The sequence below is a fragment of the Chiloscyllium punctatum genome, chromosome 36 (genome assembly GCF_047496795.1).
Source record: "Chiloscyllium punctatum isolate Juve2018m chromosome 36, sChiPun1.3, whole genome shotgun sequence".
In the NCBI taxonomy this organism is placed as follows: Eukaryota; Metazoa; Chordata; class Chondrichthyes; order Orectolobiformes; family Hemiscylliidae; genus Chiloscyllium; species Chiloscyllium punctatum.
The window spans coordinates 28,124,105-28,144,897 of NC_092774.1; the positions used below are offsets into that span (position 1 = coordinate 28,124,105).

Consider the following 20,793-nt stretch of genomic DNA (forward strand, 5'->3'; position numbering starts at 1 on the left):
CAGCCATGTTTCAGTCTCAAACTGCCACACAATGCCTTCTTTTATGGCTTAAAGGTAAGAATACACAAGATAATCAATCGTATTTTGGGTTGTATAAATCTTAGCCTGCCAGAATTATTTTCTTAGACTTTAATTAAACTTTAATTAGACTTTAATTGACTGCATGAAGTGGTTTGTTGGTCAGACTTGCATCATCATGCTCAAAGGAGACAATGCCAATAATATCATTAAACTCCTCTTTTTGTTAAAAAGCACAAGTTCATGATTTATTTTTACAACTTACTGGTATTCACACCTGTACATTCAATGTCAAATTCAGACATCATAAATGAAATTACATCATTAATTTTGTTTTACAATAATCCAACAGATTAATTAATAACACAGTGAATACCAAGTCTCATTAATATGAAATTAAATTTGACCGAAAATGTAAAATCGAGATGTGAGATAACAAATGGGGGAAGGGCAGAAGGTAAGAAATGCAGCATCATAGAAGGTGCTCCTCCAGGGAGTGTATTTTACCAACTACAACTGCTAAATATAAACAAACACTCTGACATGATCCTCCGGTTTTAATGTAAACCATAGCCCCATACAGTAGGTACCATTTAAATAAGTTAATAGATACAAGCCTTGAGCAAATCCAGCCTCCAGCCGGACCCCCCGCTTCTTGGAGCTCGGACCTTCCTCCAGCTCCGGGGGGTTGTTGAGCTCCTGGGCTCCGGCTGCCGCCGAAGAAGCCGCGGGCGCCGGCTCTCTCTCCTCCACCGCCGACATTTTTAATTTGTTTTCTCGTTCACCCGGTAACCGTCACCTCCCCCTTCCCGGGCCCCGGAAATTATACAAAAATAAACAATAAACCCCACCGGGGACTGTCTCCTTTTCTTCACAACTTTTGTTTGAAAAGTTCCGACTTTAATTTGAAATGTATTTTAAAGGTATTTTCTGAGGTAAACGATGCCTGTCTGCCCCCCTCCCTCCGTCAGAAACCGCCCGCTGAGTCGATGAGAAAACCGCAGCCTCGCGCCGCCATCTTTGTTTTTCTTCTTCTTTCCGTCTCCTCCTTCAGTGACGCGCGTCATCCACGCCCCCTCCAATCAGAGCGCACCTTACTCTACCTGACCAATAACGGCCGGCTTTGCATTTAAAAAGGAAGCCACAACCCAGAATGTCGCTCTCCGATTCGTCCGCACCGACCGCAGCCTTTGGGATTGGTGGAGAGGTTCACAGGCTCTTCACTGTCCCCGCCCCTTTACTACAATGGGCTCGAGGGGTTCAGGAGGAAGGTGTTCTCACTCATTCATTCAACAGGAGATGGGCTCAATTTACTGTAATGGGCTGTGGGGTTACAGTGGTCATGTCTCATGTTGAGGAGGAAGGTGTTTCCTCTCATTCAACAGAAGAGGACCTATTTACTACAGAGGTTTGTTTTGTGATGCAGCTGTAGTCTCCCAGAGAGCCCTGAGGCTCAGGTTTAAATCCCACTGCTCCAGTATGTGTAATAACATACTCAATTTTTTTCAGTCATAAGTCACACAACTATAGTCCAACACGTCTATTTGAAATCGCACGCGCTTGGAGCGTAGCCTCTTCATCAGGTGAAGACATGGAAAACAAAACGGGCAGGAAAGGGAATTCAGATAAATGACCAGCCATGGATGGTGATGAAAGACAGAGCATCTCAACAGTCAATTTCCCTATTCCCATTCCTATTTCTGATCTTCTTCATACATGACAGGTTGTATATTTTCTAATCATTAATTTTATTTCCATGGTTTAAAAATGAATATTTAAGAACGGTCAGTTTATTTTTTCTCACTTGAGCACATTGTGACCCACAACTATTTCGATCCCACTGTTAATATCATAGCCACTCTCATGAGATATCAGAGGAACAATTCATAAACAAAATTTGACACTGAGTCACTCGAGTAGACACTTGAACAGAGAAAGCGCCCGACAGATATTGGGAACCTAAAGGTTATTGAAGTGAAATATTAAGAGCAGGTGAACACCCCCAATAAGGGAACTCACCTGACTGACCTAATTATAATCACCACAGTATCCAGTGCTACTCTTCACCAAATACTGATTACTTTCCTTTTCAGTTTCTTTTGAATGCCATAATTGAATCTGACTCCAACACTCTCTCTCGCAGACCATTCCAAAGGTCGAAGATTTTCAATCATTAATGAAACATGTTCTGGATCTCTCCCAAAACACAATTCATATGGATCTTGCTTCAAATCATTTGCAGTAAGTTCTTCACATGGACAGATTTGCAGCTTAGAGCATTTGTTTAAATTTTATATCATATTGAGGTGGCACAGCGCTTGGCATTGCTACCTCACAGCACTAGGGACCCAGGTTCAATTCCAGCCTCAGGTGAGTGTCTGTGTGGAGTTTGCATGTTCTCCCTCTCTGCATGGGTTTCCTTCCACAGTCCAAAGATGTGCAGGTTAGGTGGATTGACCATGCAAAATTGCTCTGTGATGTGTCGGTTATGTGGATTAGTCATACTAAATGCAGGAGAATGGGGTGATCCTGGGTGGGATGGTCTTTGGTGTGTCAGTGCAGGCTCAATGGGACAAATGGCCTCTTTCTGCACTGTCGGGATTTTATGTATCACTGTCTGATTTCTTGCACATGCTCCTTTATGAAAGGGACATTTTACTGTCATGTTCAGTACTGCAGTCTCTATATTTTCATACATACCTCTAAATTAGGTTTGAATGAAATCCCCCCATTTCACTGCATTTTAGCTACCATTCCCCCACCCACCCCTTCCATTCCTTATTCATTTTTCCATTACCTGTGTTATGATCCCCTCCTCTTTATATATACTATTGTAGACAGGCTAAATCTAGTTACCATGTCCCTAAAATATGAGATGAAAAATGATCGCATACTTTTGAGTCCATTACTACAGCTTGTTAAGGTCTCTTGCCAAAGAGAACTCGTAATCCTGCATCCTTCAGTAGGATTATATTAGGATATCTGGTCAGCATGGATGAGTTGGATTAAATGGTTTGTTTCCGTCCTGTGCATCTCTATGACTATGACTATCGAATAAGGGCCAGGAGCAGGCAGGTGGGACTAGTTTAGTTGGGGATCATTTACTGAAAGGTCTGTTTCCAGGCTGTATGACTACACAGCCTCAAATGAATGGGGATCAATCCCAAAGAGATATTAAAGGTCTCGAGCACCACCTTAGGCACATGTGTGGACCCCTTCCAGATAACTGAGAGCAGTGGGGCACTGTGAAGTTCAGTACATCAGTTAGCCAGCAAGTTCTCTCCGGGAGACTTGTCTCGAGAAAGGAAGCAGTTTCCTGTCCCATCAACTGGACTGTGGATTAGTTTGGAGCAGGTCCGATATCTCTGACAACATCGGTGGACAGAGTCGAGAGTGTGGTGCTGGAAAAGCACAGCAGGTCAGGCAGCATCCAAGGAGCAGGAGAATTGACGTTTAGGGCATAAACCCTTCATCATCAATGAGGCTTGTGGGCCGGGAGCGCTGAGAGATAAATGGAAGGGGGGGGGGGGGGGGGGGGGTGTTGGGGAGAAGGGAGCTGAGAATGCGATAAGCAGATGAAGATGATTGGTTGGAAAGGAGGGTGGGGCGGATAGATGGGAAAGGTGATGGACAGGTCAGGAGGGCGAGTGGAGGCTTGGGGCTGTGATAAGGTGGGGGGGGGGGGAAGAGGAGGAGGAGGATACATGAGGAAACTTTTGAATTCCACATTGATCCCACGTGGTTACAGGGTCCCAAGGTGGAATAAGAGGTGTTCTTCCTCCAGGCGTCAGGTGGTAAGGGTTTGGGATGGAGACAGCCCAGGACCTCAATGATCTTGATGGAATGGGAGGGGGAGTTGAAGTGTTCAGCCACAGGGCGGTGGGGTTTGTGGGTGTCCCAGAGTGGTTCTCTGAAACAATCCACAAGTTGGCGTCCTGTCTCTCCGACGGAGAGAAGACCACATTGGATGGAATGGATACAGTGGATGACACTGGTGGAGGTCGAGGGAAATTTCTGTCAGATGTGGAAGGATCCTTTGGGGCCTTGGATGGAGGTGAGAGGAGTGGTATGGACACATGTTTTACACTTCCTGTGGTGGCGGGGAAGGGGCCGGGAGTGGGGTGTGGGCTGGTTGTGGGCGCATGGACCTGACGAGGGAGTCGCAGAGGAAATGGCCTCTCTGGAATGCTGGTAGGGGTGGGGAGAGAAAAATATACCTGGTGGTGGGGTCCGTTTGTAGGGAGCAGAGGCTGATGTGATGTATCCGGAGGTTGGTGGGGTGGAAGGTGAGGACGGTTGGGGGTGGGTTCCGTTCTTGTTCCATTGGGAGGGTTGGGGTTCAAAGGCGGTGTTGCAGGATGTGGAGGAGATGTGCTGGAGGGCATTGTCGACCACGTGGGAAGAGAAATTGCGAACTTGGAAGGAGGAGGCCCTCTGGGATTTTCTACGGTGGAATTGGTCATCCTGGGAACAGATGTGGTGGAGGAATTGGGAATAAGGGATAGTGTTTTTACAGGAGGTGGGGTGAGAGGGGGCGTAATCCAGCTATCTGTGGGAGTCGGTGAGCTTGTAGTAGATGTCCACGGTTAGTCGGTAGCCAGAGATGGAGAGGTCATGGAAAGGGAGATGGTCCAGGTCAATTTGAGGTCAGGGTGAAAGGTGTTGATAAAGATGACGAACTGTTCAAACTCCTTGTGAGAGCATGAATTGGCACCAAATGGTCATCGATGTACTGGAGGAACAGGTGTAGCTGAGGAAAATGGACTGTTCCACGTACCCGACAAAGAGGCAGGCATAGCTGGGTCCCATGGCTACCCCTTTAGTTTGGTACATTGGTTTGGATGCCATCTGAGGTTTGTGCGGATCACTTCAGTGGGAACGTGCAGTCCCGGGCTCAGTGAGCAGCACTGCAAGCAAAGCTCTCAGAATCCTACAGGGAAACAAGGCCCTTCTATCCAACAAGTCCACACCGACCCTCTGAAGAGTAACCCACCCAGACCCATTCCCCTACCCCATTATTCTACATTACCCCCTAAACAATACACTGCACCTACACTTCCCTGAACACTCTGGGACAATTTAGCTTGGCTAATTCACTTGCTCATGTTTGGATTGTGGGAGCACCCAGAGGAAACCCTTGCAGACATGGTGGGGGAGAACGCGCAAACTTCACAAAGACAGTCACCCTGAGGGTGGAATCAAACCCCAGTCGCTGGTGATGTGACACAGTGGTACTAATCACTGAGTTACTGTGCCGCCCGTGATCTAACCTGGGGTTGGGGGAAGATGGGAGGGGTGTGGGGGTGCTGTCTAGCAGAAAACAAAGAGAGCTCCCACTGTACACACTGTCAGAACAGGCAGGAGGTTCAGTCCTGGGGGTGATCCACATCAGTGTCGCCGGTGGAATCTGCTGGTGCCCCCTCTGGTGTCTCTGCAAGTTACTGGACGACGTGAACCTCTGCCTGCACTTCGGGCAGGGGAACGGCCTCTCCCCGGAGTGGACCCGGTGGTGCCTCAGCAGGTTGGAGGCCTGGGTAAAGTCCTTCCTACACTCAACACATCTGAACGGTCTCTCCCCGTGTGGACCCGCTGGTGCCTCAGCAAGGCAGAGGAATAGCTGAAGGCATTCCCGCACTCAGGGCAGATGAAGGGCCTCTCCCCCTTGTGGACCCACCGGTGGGTCAGCAAGTAGGAGGAGCGAGTAAACTTCTTCCCACACTCAGGGCAGGGGAACGACCTCTCCCCCGTGTGGACCCGCTGGTGCCTCAGCAGGGTGGGGGAATTGCTGAAGGCCTTCCTGCACTCAGAACAGCTGAAGTGCCTCTCCCCAGTGTGGACCCGCCGGTGGGCCAGAAGGTTGGAGGATTTGCTGAAGGCCTTCCCTCATTCAGGGCAGGGGTAGGATCTCACCCCAGTGTGGACCTGCTGGTGGGCCATGAGGGTAGAGGCCTGGGCAAAGCTCTTCTCATACTCCAGGCAGGAGAATGGACTCTCTGCTGTGTAGACCCGCAAGTGGGCCAGCAGGTTGGAAGAGCTGGTAAAGCCCTTCCCGCACTCGGGGCAGGTGAATGGCCTCTCCCCAGTGTGACTGCGCCGATGAGTCTCCAGGGCAGACGGGAAACTGAAGCATTTCCCACAGTCGCCACACTTCCACGGTTTCTCCATGGGGCAGGATTCCTCGGGTTTCTCCATGGCTGAAGCTTCAGCCGCACACAAACGTGTGTATAGCCCCTCCCCGGTGTGAATTCCTCTTTCCAGGCCGTATAACTGTTTCTGGCTCCACGCTCAGTGCACTGCAACAGTAGGGTCTCTCATCCAGTCCCACTGATGCTGAAAACGTTATGAAACAGGAACCAAAGAGCATTGCTCCATCTCACAGAATCATAGTTGAAAATCTTTGCTGTCCCGATGGATTGAGTGACAGTCCGACATTGATGTGAAAATGATGACTGCAGATGCTGGAGATCAGAGTCGAAAAGTGTAGTGTTGGAAAAACACAGCAGGTCAGGCAGCATCCGAGGAACAGGAGAGTCAAGCATAAGCTGTTGATTTTGAAACTTCCGTCTTCAGATAATCTGTAAAAAGAGATTACAAAAGTCACCATTGTCAATCCAGGGGAGGTGGGGTCGGAATGACACAACAAGGTATTGACACCGACACCAGAAAGAAACTGACCATAGAGACGTGGCAAACGTTAGTGGCAAGCCAGAGTCAGAGAGAGACACAGCACAGAAACATACCCTTTGGTCCAACTCATCCATGTCGACCAGATATCCAAAATTAATCTAGCTCCATTTGCCAGCATTTGGCCAATAACCCTCTAAACCCCTCCTATTCATATACCTATCCAGATGCCTTTTAAATGTCATAATTGTACCAGCACCCACCACTTCCTCTGGCAAATTTGTACACGCACCACCTTCTGCATGAAAACTTTCCCCTTAGGTCCGTTTCTAACAAATTGCTCTCCATCTAAACCCGTAGCACTATAGCAATCCCAGTCTATGTTTGAAAAGTTAAAATCCCTAACAATAACCATCCTATTACTCTTACAGGTAACTCAAATCTCCATACAAATTTGTTTCTCAATTTCCCACTGACCATGAGGGTGTCTACAACACAATCCCAATAAGGTGATCATCCCTTCCTTATTTCTGAGTTCCAATCAAATAACCTTCCTGGATGTATTCCTAGGAATATCCTCCTTAAGTCCAACAGGAATACTATCCCTTATCAAAAACACCACTCCCTCTCATCTCTTGCCTCCCTTTCTATCCTTCCTGTAGCATTTGTATCCTGAAACATTAAGCTGCCAGTCCTGCCCATCCCTGAGCCACGTTTCTGTAATTGCTATGATATCATATCCCATCTTCCTAATCATGCCCTGAGTTCAACTGCCTTCCCTGTTAGTCCTCTTGCAATGAAGTAAATGCAGTTTAATTTGTTAGTCCTTCCTTGCTCTCTGCTTTGTCTCTTCCTGATCTGACTGTTTGACTCACTCCCTTTCCCAACTGTACCAGTCTCAGATTGATCTCTTTCCTCACTATTTCCCTGGGTACCTCCCCACGCACCCACCTTGCTAGTTTAATTCCTCCCGAGCAGCTCTTGCAAATTTCCCAGCCAGTATATTAGCTCTCTTCCAATACTCAGGTGCAATCTATCCTTCTTGTACAGGTCATATCTACCCCAGAAGAAATTCCAATGATCCAAAAATGTGAACCCTTCTCCCATGCACCAACTCCAACTCACTAGCTCGTAGTACTGGCAGTAATCCAGATTTTCCTAGATTCGAGGACCTCTTTTTTAAAAAATTCGTGCCTGACTTTCCACACTTTCCCTTCAGAACCGCATCCTTTTCCCTTCCTATGTCAGTGGTTCCAATGTGTACAATGACCTCCAACCGGTCCCTCTCCCTTTTGAGAACATTCCGCACCCTCTCGGAGACATCCTTGATCCTGGCACCAGGGAGGCGACACACCATTCTGATTTTTCGCTGCTAACCACAGAAGCGTCAGTTTGTACCTCTGACTAGAGAGCCCCTTATCACAACTGATCGCTTGGAACCCGACATATGCTCTCATGCAATGAGGGGTGTCTCGAGACCAGAAACTTGGCTGTTCGTGCAACATTCCCTGAGAGACCATCACCCCCTACATTTTCCAAAACAGCAGACTTGTTTGAAATGGGGACAGCCACAGAAGACTCCTGCACTACCTGCCTACCTTTCCTGGAGTTAACCCATCTCTCTGATTATAGCTGCGGCTTTTCTCCCTGCCTATCATTGCCAAACCATCATACCCCCAGGTCTTGTAAATTCCTCATTACCTCGAACTGTCGCTGCAACTTATCCACGCGATCCAATAGGATTTGCAAGCAAACACATTTACTGCAGACATAATAACCAGTAACATGGATACTCTCCCTAATCTCCTGATCTGACAGGAAGAGCATATCACTCTCATAAAGGCCACCTTTGCTCCTTCACAATCTACAGACCCAGAAAATAGCACCGTCTTTTTGCTCTAAAAAAGTGCTCTGGGCTAACACAGTACTTGTGGTTTATATTTTTAATATTTAATCAAGAGACAGATGTCAGTAAAACATATAATCAAGAAAGAATCCACTCCATTCACGACTGCAGACATAGCTAAGTTACACGTTAAAGACTATACACTTCTCTGTTCCTGTTCTGTGAGCTTCCCCACACAGGTTCCTCCATGGTCAGCTGTGAATTTTGCTGTTCATTAACCTTTCCCAGATGCACTGCAATGTCCAGTAACTGTGCAGATTCACTGCAATGTAAATTTCTTTTTCTCTCTCCCTCATTTTGGACTCCTATGCATGCCCCTTATAAACCTCTATAAGGTCATCTCTCAGCCTCCTACGCTCCAGGGAAAACAGCCGCAGTCTTTTCAGCCTCGCCCTATAACTCAAACCCTCCAACTCTGGCAACAGCCTTGTAAATCATTTCCAAACTCTTTTAAAGTTTCACAACATCTTTCTAACATAGGAGACCAGAACTGAATGCAGTATTCCAAAAGTGGCCTAACTCATGTCATGTACAGCCATAACATGACTCCCAACTCCTGTATTCAATGCTCTGCTCAATAAAGGCAAGCACCACCAAACGCTTTCTTCACTACCGTGTCTACCTGTGACTGCACTTTCACAGAACTACAAATCTGCACTCCATGGTCTCTTGATGCAGGAATACTCTCCATGGCCTTACCATTAAGTGTGTAAATCCTGCCCTGATGTGCCTTCCCAAAATGCAACACCTCACATTTATCAAAATGAAACTTTATCTGCCACTCCTCGACCCATCAGCCCATCCATTCAATTCTAATTTAGATTGAACTTTCTTTCCTCTCTTATTTCCTAAATGCTGAACATCTCCATCCCCACTTTCTCCCTCCATTCTCACTTTGCTGAACCTAATCCATGCTGTACCTCATCCTGAAGGGTCTGGTTTACGCTGATTTACAGCCCACGCTAGGGGGATCTAATTGAAACATACAGAATACTGATTCGCCTGGACAGGGATGGATGTTGGGAAGATGTCTCCATTGGTAGGAGAGACTAGGTCCCAAGGGGACAGCCTTAGAGTAAAGGGAAGACCTTTTAGAATGCAGATAAAGGGGAAACCTTTGTAGCCAGAGAGTGCGAAACCTATGGAATTCTTTGCCACAGAGACTGTGTTGGGCAAGTCAGAATATATTCACGACAGAGATAAATAGGTTCTTGAGTATCAAGGATATTGAGGGTTGCGGGGAGAAAGCAAGAGAATGGGGTTGAGAAACTTGTCAGCCATGATTGAATGGTGGAGCAGACCTGATTGGCTAAATGGCCTAATTTCTGCTCCTAGGTCTTATGGTCTCTTGCTGTCCTGGACATAGTGAGAGAGAACTGGGAGCAGGAGTAGGCCATTTGGTCTTTCAAGCCTGCACCAACATTGAACTGGATATGAATACACCTACATCTTGGTGGATAGGCTGGGACCTTTTTCACTGGAGCATAGGAGGTTGAGAGGTGATCTTATCAAGCTTTATAAAGTCATGAGGGGGAGAGATGAGGTGAATGACGGGTTTCCTTTCCTTCGAGTGGGGGATTCGAGGTTAGGGATCAAATTTTGAAGGTGAGTGGAGAAAGATTTTAAAAAGACAGGAGGAACACCTTTGTTTTCCCATAGAGAATGGTTCGTATGTGGAATGAATGTCCAGAGGAAGCGGGGATGCAGGTACAGTTACAATGTTTAAAAGACATTTGGATAAGGACATGAATGGGAACGGTTTGGAGGTGTTATGGACTAGGCCAGACCACTCAAAACATTCTGAAGCAGGCAGCACAGACCGAAACTTTGCTATTTGTTTCAGTAAGTGCACAGTGAAAATTACCCAATGTTAGCTAGATTGACTACCAGGATTTAAAACAGATAAATGTATTCACAAGAATACAGAATGAAACACAAAGAACAGAATATAGAATACCCACAGAACTCAGTCGGTCTAAACTAGACTTAATTATGCTGTTCCAAATGTACACAACAGTCCCAATAAACAAACCCCTTAAACATACAGTAAAACTGAAACAGAGGCTGACAGGTCGAAGTTAGAAGGGCAAAAGGAGAGAGTGTTGAACAACCTTTCTTCACACAGTCCACTGCTGAACTCACTGAAACAAGGCCTCAGCTTTCGCAACAGATCACTCGTCTTTCATTATCCAGGTCACTTCGAAAACATAAAAGCTTGGGCCTAAAGTCTCATCTGTTGACGTGTAAACAATACCCTTTTCATTTCTGTACTAAACCATCCATTTTGGAGCCCGGGGCCATTTTACCACCACTCTGAAAAAAACCAAGGACACAGTATCCTTGAGAAGAAGGACCAGCTTTGTTACGGGGGATATGGGCCAAACACTGGCAGATGGGATTCGTTTATGCGAACATAGCATGGACTAGTTGAACTGAAGGGTCTATTTCTGTGCTGTATGATGCTGTAATGGTCTCAAAACCATTTTCTTGCCTTCCCCTATAACCATCCACTTCTTTGTTGTTCAAAAGTCAGATGACCTCAGCCTTGAATATATTCAATGACCACCCCCCAATTGCAGGAAGTCAACCACATTTTCAACTCAATTCCTATTGCCTTGCTGACTGCTTGCTGCACCTGTCTGACAACTGGTGCAGAAGGACGCTGAGGACCCTTTGTACATCGACACATCATTCCTGATGAAGGGCTCGTGCCCAAAACATCGACTCTCCTGCTCCTCGGATGCTGCCTGATCTGCTGTGTTTTTCAAGCACCACACTTGACTCTGATCTTCAGCATCTGCAGTCCTCACTTTCTCCACATACCAATATATTATCATTTAAAACATGCACTTCCTTTCTGCCTTTTTAAAAAGCACTAGGCTTTAACTTTACATTGTGGTACTGCATTTGTTGTGCGTTTGCCAATTGAGACACAGACGTGGACCAACTTTTCCAAAGTCTGTCCCCTCCCTGGATTCACTCCCTTTCCCTTCAGTTCGTGCAAGTCAGTAACTGAATCCCAGAACAAAAAAGAAATGAAAAAGTGGGTGAGAAAAGAGAGTGCCGTACCCACAGATGTTGGACAGAGTTGCAGTCTGGGGTGAAGCTCAACCTTCATTCAAAGAGAGAGAGGAACAACCGCATCTTGAGAAACTCTGCACAACTTCCGCATTCAGACAAAGAGGTTGTTCTGAATGGCAGGAGGACCAGGCTCCTTCCGGTCCTCCGGGTCTCACCATTGGTCCTTCAGAAGGAAGTCAAGCGCCGTTTCCGCGGACAGCGACAAGCATGCTCAGTGCTTTTTCTGACACCGAAGTACATGCGCAGTTGTCGCTGACACCGAGAAGCATGCGCAGTTGTCGCTGACACCGAGAAGCATGCGCAGTGTGCTCTGTGGAGGTGCTGGCGTGACACAGATTTTAAGCGTCCAAATGTCAAGAGGAGAAAAAAAAGCTGCAGCCACAATTTTATTTTTCCCTGTGGCTCGACATTTTATTCCTTTTGAATTTCGTCCGGCTTTGCATGTCTTTTCCCCAGGGTAGAGGAAGTCCAAAACTAGACGGCATAGGTTAAGGGTGAGAGGGGAAAGATTTAAAACGGTCCTAAGGGGTAACTTTCATGTAGAGTGTGGTGTGTGTATGGAATGAGCTGCCCAGAGGAAGTGGTGGAGGCTGGTACAATTACAACATTTGAAAGGCATCGGGGTCAGGATGGGTATCTGAATAGGAAGGTGTGAGAGAGATATGGGCGAAATGCTATCAAATGGGCCACTAGCTGAAAATGTATTGCTGGAAAAGCGCAGCAGGTCAGGCAGCATCCAAGCAAAAGGAAAATCGACGTTTCGGGCATAAGCCCTTCTTCAGGAATGGGGAAAGTGTGCCTAGCAGGCTAAGATAAAAGGTAGGGAGGAGTGACTTGGGGGAGGGGTATTGGGAATGCGATAGGTGGAGGGAGGTCAAGGTGAGGGTGATAGGCTGGAGTGAGGTGGGGGCGGAGAGGTCAGGAAGAAGATTGCAGGTTAGGAAGGCGGTGCTGAGTTCGAGGGATTTGACTGAGTCAAGGTGGGCGACGGGAAATGAGGAAACTGGAGAAATCTGAGTTCATCCCTTGTGGTTGGAGGGTTCCCAGGCAGAAGATGAGGCGCTCTTCCTCCAACCGTCATGTTGCCATGGTCTGGCGATGGAGAAGTCCAAGGACCTGCATGTCCTTGGTGGAGTGGGAGGGGGAGTTGAAGTGTTGGGCTACGGGGTGGTTGGGTTGGTTAGTCCGGGTGTCCCAGAGGTGTTCTCTGAAACGTTCCGCAAGTAGGCAGCCTGTCTCCCCAATATAGAGGAGGCCACATCGGGTGCAGCGGATGCAATAGATGATGTGTGTGGAGGTGCAGGTGAATTTGTGGCAGATATGGAAGTGTCCCTTGGGGCCTTGGAGGGAAGTAAGGGGGGAGGTGTGGGCGCAAGTTTTGCATTTCTTGCGGTTGCAGGGAAAGGTGCTGGGAGTGGAGGTTGGCATGGTGGGGTGGGGGGGCGGGTGTGGACCTGACGAGGGAGTCACGGAGGGAGTGGTCTTTTCGGAACACTGACAGGGGAGGGGAAGAAAATATATCCCTGGTGTTGGGGTCCATTTGGAGGTGGCGGAAATGACGGCGGATGATACGCTGGACATGGAGGTTGGTGGGGTGGTAGGTGAGGACCAGTGGGGTTCTGTCCTGGTGGCGGTTGGAGGGGCGGGGCTCAAGGGCGGAGGAGCGGGAAGTGGAAGAGATGCGGTGGAGGGCATCGTCAACTACGTCTGGGGGGAAATTGCGGTTGTTGAAGAAGGAGGCCATCTGGGTGGTACAGTTTTGGAACTGGTCCTCTTGGGAGCAGATGCGGCAGAGACGAAGGAATTGGGAATATGAGATGGCATTTTTACAGGGGGCAGGGTGGGAGGAGATGTTTCGAGGAAAAAGTGAGGACTGCAGACGCTGGAGATCAGAGCTGAATTCGAGGAGAAATGGGTCACTAGATCAATTTAGGATATCTGGAGGGCATGGGCGAGTTGGACTGAAGGATCTGTTTCTGTGCTGTATGACTTTATGCGTCTATTTCAATGCAAGTTTCAGAAACATGACTGCAGCTTTTTAAAAAATAAATTAATATGCTTTTAGATGTTAACAATGTTTCTGAATATATCATTTTAGCTGTTCTTAATTTTAAAGATCAGCCATTTCTTGCGCACCCCTGTCTTCCAGGTAGAGTCATCACTATCGATTCTCTCTCTTTCCTGAGAAAGAGATACAGCAATCAAAGAGGGCACGAGAAAGCATGGAATGGGAGAAGGGAGAGAGAATGGACAGGGGAGTGGGGGTAGAGAGAGAGAGAGAAGAAGGCTGAGCACAGAGAATTGGTAGGTGCAGAGTGTGAGGAGAGAGAGTGGACGGGGACCAAACGTTTGGGGGACTGACAGCACAAATCCCACCTTCCTCAGGCCTCGTGTCAGTGTCTCATGAATTGGAACCCACTCCACAGCAGACCTGAGGCAATTGTTTCTCAATAGATGCTTGGCTAATGCAGTAGAATCATATAATCCCGACAGGCCATTTGGCCCATAAAATTCAGACTGACCTTCCAAACAGTATCCCATCCAGACACACCCGTTTTTCCTGCAGTTCGCCACGGTTAACCAACCCTCAGTTGCACATATGTGGACACTTTAGCACGGCCGATCCACCCTGAACTCACGCAGACAGAAGAGTGAGACCGTGTTAAAGTCCACACAGACAGCTGCTCAAGAGTGGGACCGAACCCAGGTCCCTGACATTGTGAGTCAGTCGTACAAACCACTGAGCCACCGTGCCGCCCAGAGCTTTGATGTTCTGCTTTGTCCTAGTAGTTTCTAACTTCTAGTACCCTCAGCAAAGGCTCTCACCTCCTGACATTGTTGGACCACACCCACTGCAACCTCCCTTTCCCACTTCTCCAGCCCTGAGCACATCGGTTCCTGTATCCTGGCACCAAACAGACACCAATGCCATCTGTGCTCCTGCTGATAACTGCAGAGAACGGAGACCATCTCTGTCACTCTTCTGTCCCTTACCACCACCTCCCCCTCCCCAATGTTATTTTTACTCCCACTGCCCAACCAGTTAGCTCCTACCACCTGCAGCCCTCTCTCAGATCCCTTTACCTGCCAGACCTGCACTTACACCCTCCTGACCCTGTCCACTGATGCAAACAAAAGGCTCTCTCAGAAGGGAATGACAATCTCCCAGAATAAAGTGCCTGGTTAACTTTCCCACTTTACCCTCAACATGTCTGCAGCCTGGCTTCCAGATCCATCTCTCTGAACAAATGTCCTCCAGGATGTGTTTGCCCTGGATCACAGCATCCAGAACCTCCCACCTTCTGCAAATTGAAAGACAAGCCCCACCCTGCCCTCTCCAATGTGTGTTGTATAACTGATAGCCAAGTACAGAACCCATGAGGATGGCCTCAACACGGACCTTGGTTTCATGTCACACGACAAGTGACCCCACTCACACAGGCTTGTACCCCATTACTCACACACGTTACCAAGCATGGTCAAATGCAAACACATGCTCTTATGCACAAACACACACGCTCTCATGCATGCACACACATCAGTTTATGGGGTGAAATTGCAATTGCAGAATTTTATTTGCAGCTACATTATATTTTGCTCAAAAAGCACACAATCTTCAGACAGTCAATCCATGTGACATGTTATAAATCCCTACTTTGGAAACAGAACCAATCTGACTCAAGATTGGGTTGCAGACAGACTCTAACATGAGTGAATCAGAGAGTTTTCTTTCACCAGAAAATGATGTCATCATTAGATTCTGAACACCAGATTTCTGACTGAATTCCAATTCCGCCATCTGCTGTGGCGGGATTCAAACCCAGGAGTCCCGAGGAGTCCCCAGAACTGGGTTGATAGTCCAGTCGATAATGGCACTCGGCCCTTGTTCCTTCAATCACCCTGTGATGGCACATGAACTCACTGGTGCCTCCGCAGGTGGGAGGAGGGGGTGATGCCCTTCCCGCACTGAGAGCAGGTGAGCATGCTGTGCCTGGTGTGGACCCGCTAGTGCGTCTGCAGGCTGGAAGAATTGATGAATCCCTTCCTATGCTTGGAGCAGGTGATTAGCCATTCCCTGTTGTGGACTCGCTGGTGAACTTCTAAAATCTCAAAACATATAATCAAGAAAGAACCCAGTCTATTCACTACTGCAGACTTACGGCAAGGTTACACGTTAAAAACTCTGCAGTAATCTGTTCCTGTGCTGTGAGCTCTCCTACACATGTTCCTCCAAGATCAGCTGTGAATTTTGCTGTTTGTTAATTTTTCCAAGATGTTCAGAGATATATGATTTCAAACAGCAAAGGCAGTAACTATGCAGATTCACTGCTGTATCCGTTAGTAGTATACGTTTCTTTCTCTCTCTCTCTCTTTTTTACAGACCATGTGCTTGCTGCCTTTGGCTGTCTTTCTCCATTTTGAAATTGCTGTTGTCTTGATTTTTTTACTCTAAAGTTCCAAAACAATGCATCAGCATATAAAACATTAATTGCTGCTCCTGGAATTCAAGGAAATCGCCTCCAACACTGAAAATACCTCAAAAAAGGAGCAGCTCTTCCAGCCACAAATTTTCTAGTCCTCCATCTTGGATTAGTTCTTGGTGAACCTTCCCATCTCCTAGGTTACAGTTATTCAAATAATTTGCTTTTCTATTTTTGCCAGAAAAGTGGATAACCTCACGTTTATCCACACTAATTTATTTTGAATCTGACTTCAGAGATCAGTCCATGAGGCCAAGCCTCATCAACAACACAGAAACAACCGAGCATCTAAAGGCCCTTCAGTCATCGCTGTGAGCCCCATAGCAACAATTATTACCTGGGCGGCCATGCATTCAAAATCTGGTCTCTCAACATCACTAGTATTGGCCCACAGTTTGGAAAACTGTGATTCTCGCTACGACTATAAAAATGAAACTTTTGTAAAGCGGTTGTTGCTGAGAAGTTTAATCCTTTCTGTTCAGTAGGAAGTCAATGATGTGTTTGAATTTGAATGACTCAGTGATTCCCTTCCCACATGCGGAGCAAGTGGACCACCACTCCCTGTGTCCCTGTGGGGATTACATTTCAGGTCGAACTGGGAATTGGATCTCTTCCTACAGCCTGAACATACCTCTGGTAACATTCCAGGGGGACTGTGCTTGTGTGGCACAGCTCAGTGCATTGGCTGGCTTAGTCCTGCTCCTCGGATGCTGCTGGCCTGCTGTGCTTTTCCAGCACCACTCTAATCTAGATTCTGGTTTCCAGCATCTGCAGTCCTTGTTTTTACACAGTACATAAGGATGCCATTCACACTTTCATGTCTATAATAGTTCCTGAAGAACCCACCTATTCTCCACCCCTATCCCCATCATCTTGCAACTGTCCAGCATCCTCGGTAGTGTAGTGGTTAGTATCCCCATCTGTGACTCAGGAGACTGGGGGTGCAATTCCCCGATGGGGAGGATTTGATATTTTTATGGATGTCTTGTCACACAGAGGTAGTGACCCTAACCCTGAATCGGGTTCAAGTCCTGCCTGCTCCAGAGTTCAAAAGTTCACAAATGTAGGAGCAGAATTAGGCCATTCAGCCCATCAAGTCTGCCGCGTCATTTGATCTAGACTGCTCATCACCCCCATTTTCCTACCTGATCCCTTGAAAGGGTTCAGAAAAGACTTACACTGATGTTTCCAGAGTTGGAGCATTTGGGAGAGGCTTAATAGGCAGGAGCTGTTTTCCCTGGAGGTTCGGAGGGTGAGGGGTGACCTTATGGAGGTTTATAAAACAATGACCGGCATGGATAGGATAAACAGACAAGGTCTTTTCGATGGGGTGGGGGAGTCCAGAACTAGTCGGCATAGATTTAGGGTGAGAGGGGAAGGATGTAAAAGGGACCTGAGGGGCAACTTCTTCATGTAGAGGGTGTGCTTGTATGGAATGAGCTGCCAGAGGAAGTGGTGGAGGCTGGTACAATTACAGCATTTAACAGGCATCTAGATGGGTAGATGAATAGGAAGGGTTTAGATGGATATGAGTCAAGTGCTGGCAAATGGGACTAGATTAAGTTAGGATATCTTTTGGCATGATCAAGTTGGACTGAAGAGTCTGTTTCCGTGCTGCACATGTCTATGACTCTATAACAAATGTTCAACGAGCTGGTCTGCAATTTCCCACATATGGCCTCCGTCCCATTCTGAATACAGGTGTTACATTAGCATTTTTCCAATCCAATGGAACCATAAGATCATACGACACAGGAGCAGAAATTAGACCATTCAGTCCATCGAGTCTGCTCCACCATTCAATCATGGCTGAGATGTTTCTGAACTCCATTCTCCAGCTTTCTTCCCATAACCTTTGATCCCCTTGACAATCAGGAACATAAATATATCTCAGTCTTAAATAAACACAATGAATCTTTCCCATGTTAAGAGATTTTTGGAATATTGTAACTAATGAATTCACTATCTCCGCTGCCAATTCCGGACCCAGGATGTAGGCCATCAGCACCAGTGGACTTGTCTGTCCTCAATCCAAATAATTTGTTGTGTACCTTTACCCTCTCAACGTTGATTTTTTAAGTCCTACCCTTTCTATAGCCTCTGACTTGCCAATTCTAATAGGAATGGTTCTGTTGTCTGCCAACATAAAAACTGAGATCATCTCTGCCACTTCAATGTTCCCCCATGAACTCACAGTTTTCATCTTCCAAGGTACCACACTTAGCTCAGCGACTCTGTTCCCATTAGCATACCAACAGAAGCTTTTGCTGTCCTTTTTGATATTTTAGAAACAAAATCAATAAAATTTAGACGAGACCACCAAAGATGGAAACAAGACAATTTATTATGAACTTGCAAGTAAGGGCTTCAATTGCATAAGCAAATGAGCAAATTAGAACTTAGGTTAGTGTACAGTTATACCCTTTGAGCTGAGTGAGGTCATCTCTCCAGACTCCTACTTACCCAATCTCTCTCACTGTACCACACCACTGCCCAGCTGCGCTCCACCCTTATTACTTCCCCCTTCCCCAGGTTGGCAACCTTCCTTTCTTGAAGTGCTGACACATATATGTATTTTGTCGACAGTACATCTAGATCTGGTTTAACATTTTGTATCAATTCTGCTGGTACATTCCATCCTCAGACATTTCATTAACTTGTATCATTTTGTGCAGCTCAAGCATTTCAGTTATCTCAGCTTTTTGATGTAAGCATAATTTTACAAAAAGAACTTTTTGTTATAGTAATTACACACCAAAGTTAGTATTTAATTAACCACAATTATACACTGAAAAGTCCCTAAATACCTGCAGGGTTAATAGTTCTCTTGCTGTACCCCTTTTCTGTATGCTTTTTCTATATCTGCAAAAACAACACTTTACCCCATTCTAACAATTCCCCCATTTCTTTTCTTAACCATTTGTTGTTTTTGCAATCTTATTTTCTGCCCTCTTTTCACCCTGTGGTGTCGAGGTTCACAATCTAGTCATTTCTGTCCTTCTAAGTTTGTCTTTTTTTAAACTCTAGGTGTAATCTGTTACTCTCTCTTTCTTGCGCTTGTGCTACTGTCATGACCATTATTGGTTGTTGTCCTCCCAAAGACATTACCAGCTTAGTCATTATCCATTTTAACACATTAAACCCTATCAGTAAACCTACAATTATTAGTAGCACATAAATGCCTAAATTCACGAACCATTTTCCCCACCCGGTCAATCTCCAGTTACCCCATCCCCATCCCCATCCTTCATCTTTTCGGAGTTCATCTCCAATTTCTTTTATATTGTTTATCTTTTTCTTTATTATTTCTGCCTTATCTTCCACTATGGAAGAGGTGTCTGGGATGAAGGTGCAGCATTCTTTACCAATCAGAGCACAAGTTCCCCCTTTTTCAGCCAAAAGATAGTCTAAAGCCATTCGATTTTGTAAAGCTGTTAGTCTTGTGGCAATCATTTCAGTGGTTATGGCCGATATTTGGTATTGAATTTCCCCCATTGCGCTGGCGGTACCATTAATTAAATTTTCAAGGGCAGCCGCCAGTTTCTGTATTTCCATCCCTGCCCTTGTAGTGCCGTAGCTTGGGAGCAGTGTCCACAGTAAATGGTCTTCATCAGACACCTCTCGGGTCTTACGTCTTATTTCCCCTCCTTTCTCAGGTTGGGCTCATGCTTTTCTATTCGGAGGTGAGGGACTATATAAGCGAGGGAACAGTAGCCACTCAAACCTTTCTGGTTTTTAGGAAGTGTTTATTACACAAACATCTTTTTCCCCGGGAATAAATGGATAGGCCTTCAGACCACATACCCAATATGTTCCATTTAATATTCGGGGAGTTGTCGTGGCAGTGGCCTGACTGGTGTGGACACAAGATGATTTTCCTAGTTGGAAAGGCGCAGCATCATTCTGATGACAGAAACAGGTGGTATTCACTGCTCCTTTTGGTGGGGACATTCTAAGACTATCAATAGTGCCCTGATTTTTTGGAGCTGGCCTTGGGAACCATCCCGCAAAGCTCTACTTGCTTCTTTCAAATCTCCACTTTGTATTATTTGAACCCACATCAAATTGTTGTACATCGTACACTTCTTTTTTAGTGAATGGTATTACTGAGGTGGGGTTCCAGATTCGCCATGGTGTGGTACCTCTGCACAGACCCAACAGTCAGCAAGTCCCTTTTGTTCAGCATAATTTTGGCATAGTGAGGTAAAGTGATTTTTCCCATCTCCTTGAATAGTTAGTACTACTAACCTTACAATACTATACTAATACCCGCCCATCTCTAACCCCTGTCTACAGTCCTGCCTATCTGTCTTAATCTTTTAGGTGCCAGGGAGAAGTGAGTCCACACAGCCCTTACAATCAATAACAATATGTATATCAGCAAACGTTAAAAGAGTCTTTTGTCTCAGTTCATTCTTTCTTTTTCAGCTTAACTTTCAGAGGATTGTCTGTAGGATGAGCATGCCACTCCGCCAATGGGGCATTCAGAGGACCTTTAAACGTGAGTGTGATGACTCCACCCTTTCTCAGCAGTCCGAATAGCTGTCTCAGTAGTCAGGAGGGTTAGGAATGGTCCCTCCCAGCTCGGGTGCAGTTTGGTATCTTTCCAGGTCTTGATCAGGACCCAATCACCCGGTTGTATTCGATGTACTGCAAACTCGAGTGGCAGTGTCTGTACCAACA

General features: G+C 46.4%; 2 long non-coding RNA genes across 2 annotated transcripts; both read right to left on the reverse strand.

Annotated features, from left to right (window-relative positions):
• Positions 1 to 1,306: 1,306 nt before the first annotated feature.
• LOC140460314 (uncharacterized) lies at positions 1,307 to 3,559 on the reverse strand. Its single transcript, XR_011953981.1, has 2 exons — positions 2,038 to 3,559; positions 1,307 to 1,592 (listed from the first exon to the last, which is right to left on the reverse strand). It is a non-coding gene; the product is annotated as an uncharacterized lncRNA (long non-coding RNA).
• A 2,924-nt stretch (positions 3,560 to 6,483) lies between these two features.
• LOC140460310 (uncharacterized) lies at positions 6,484 to 11,708 on the reverse strand. Its single transcript, XR_011953977.1, has 2 exons — positions 11,618 to 11,708; positions 6,484 to 6,593 (listed from the first exon to the last, which is right to left on the reverse strand). It is a non-coding gene; the product is annotated as an uncharacterized lncRNA (long non-coding RNA).
• Between the last annotated feature and the right edge of the window lie 9,085 nt (positions 11,709 to 20,793).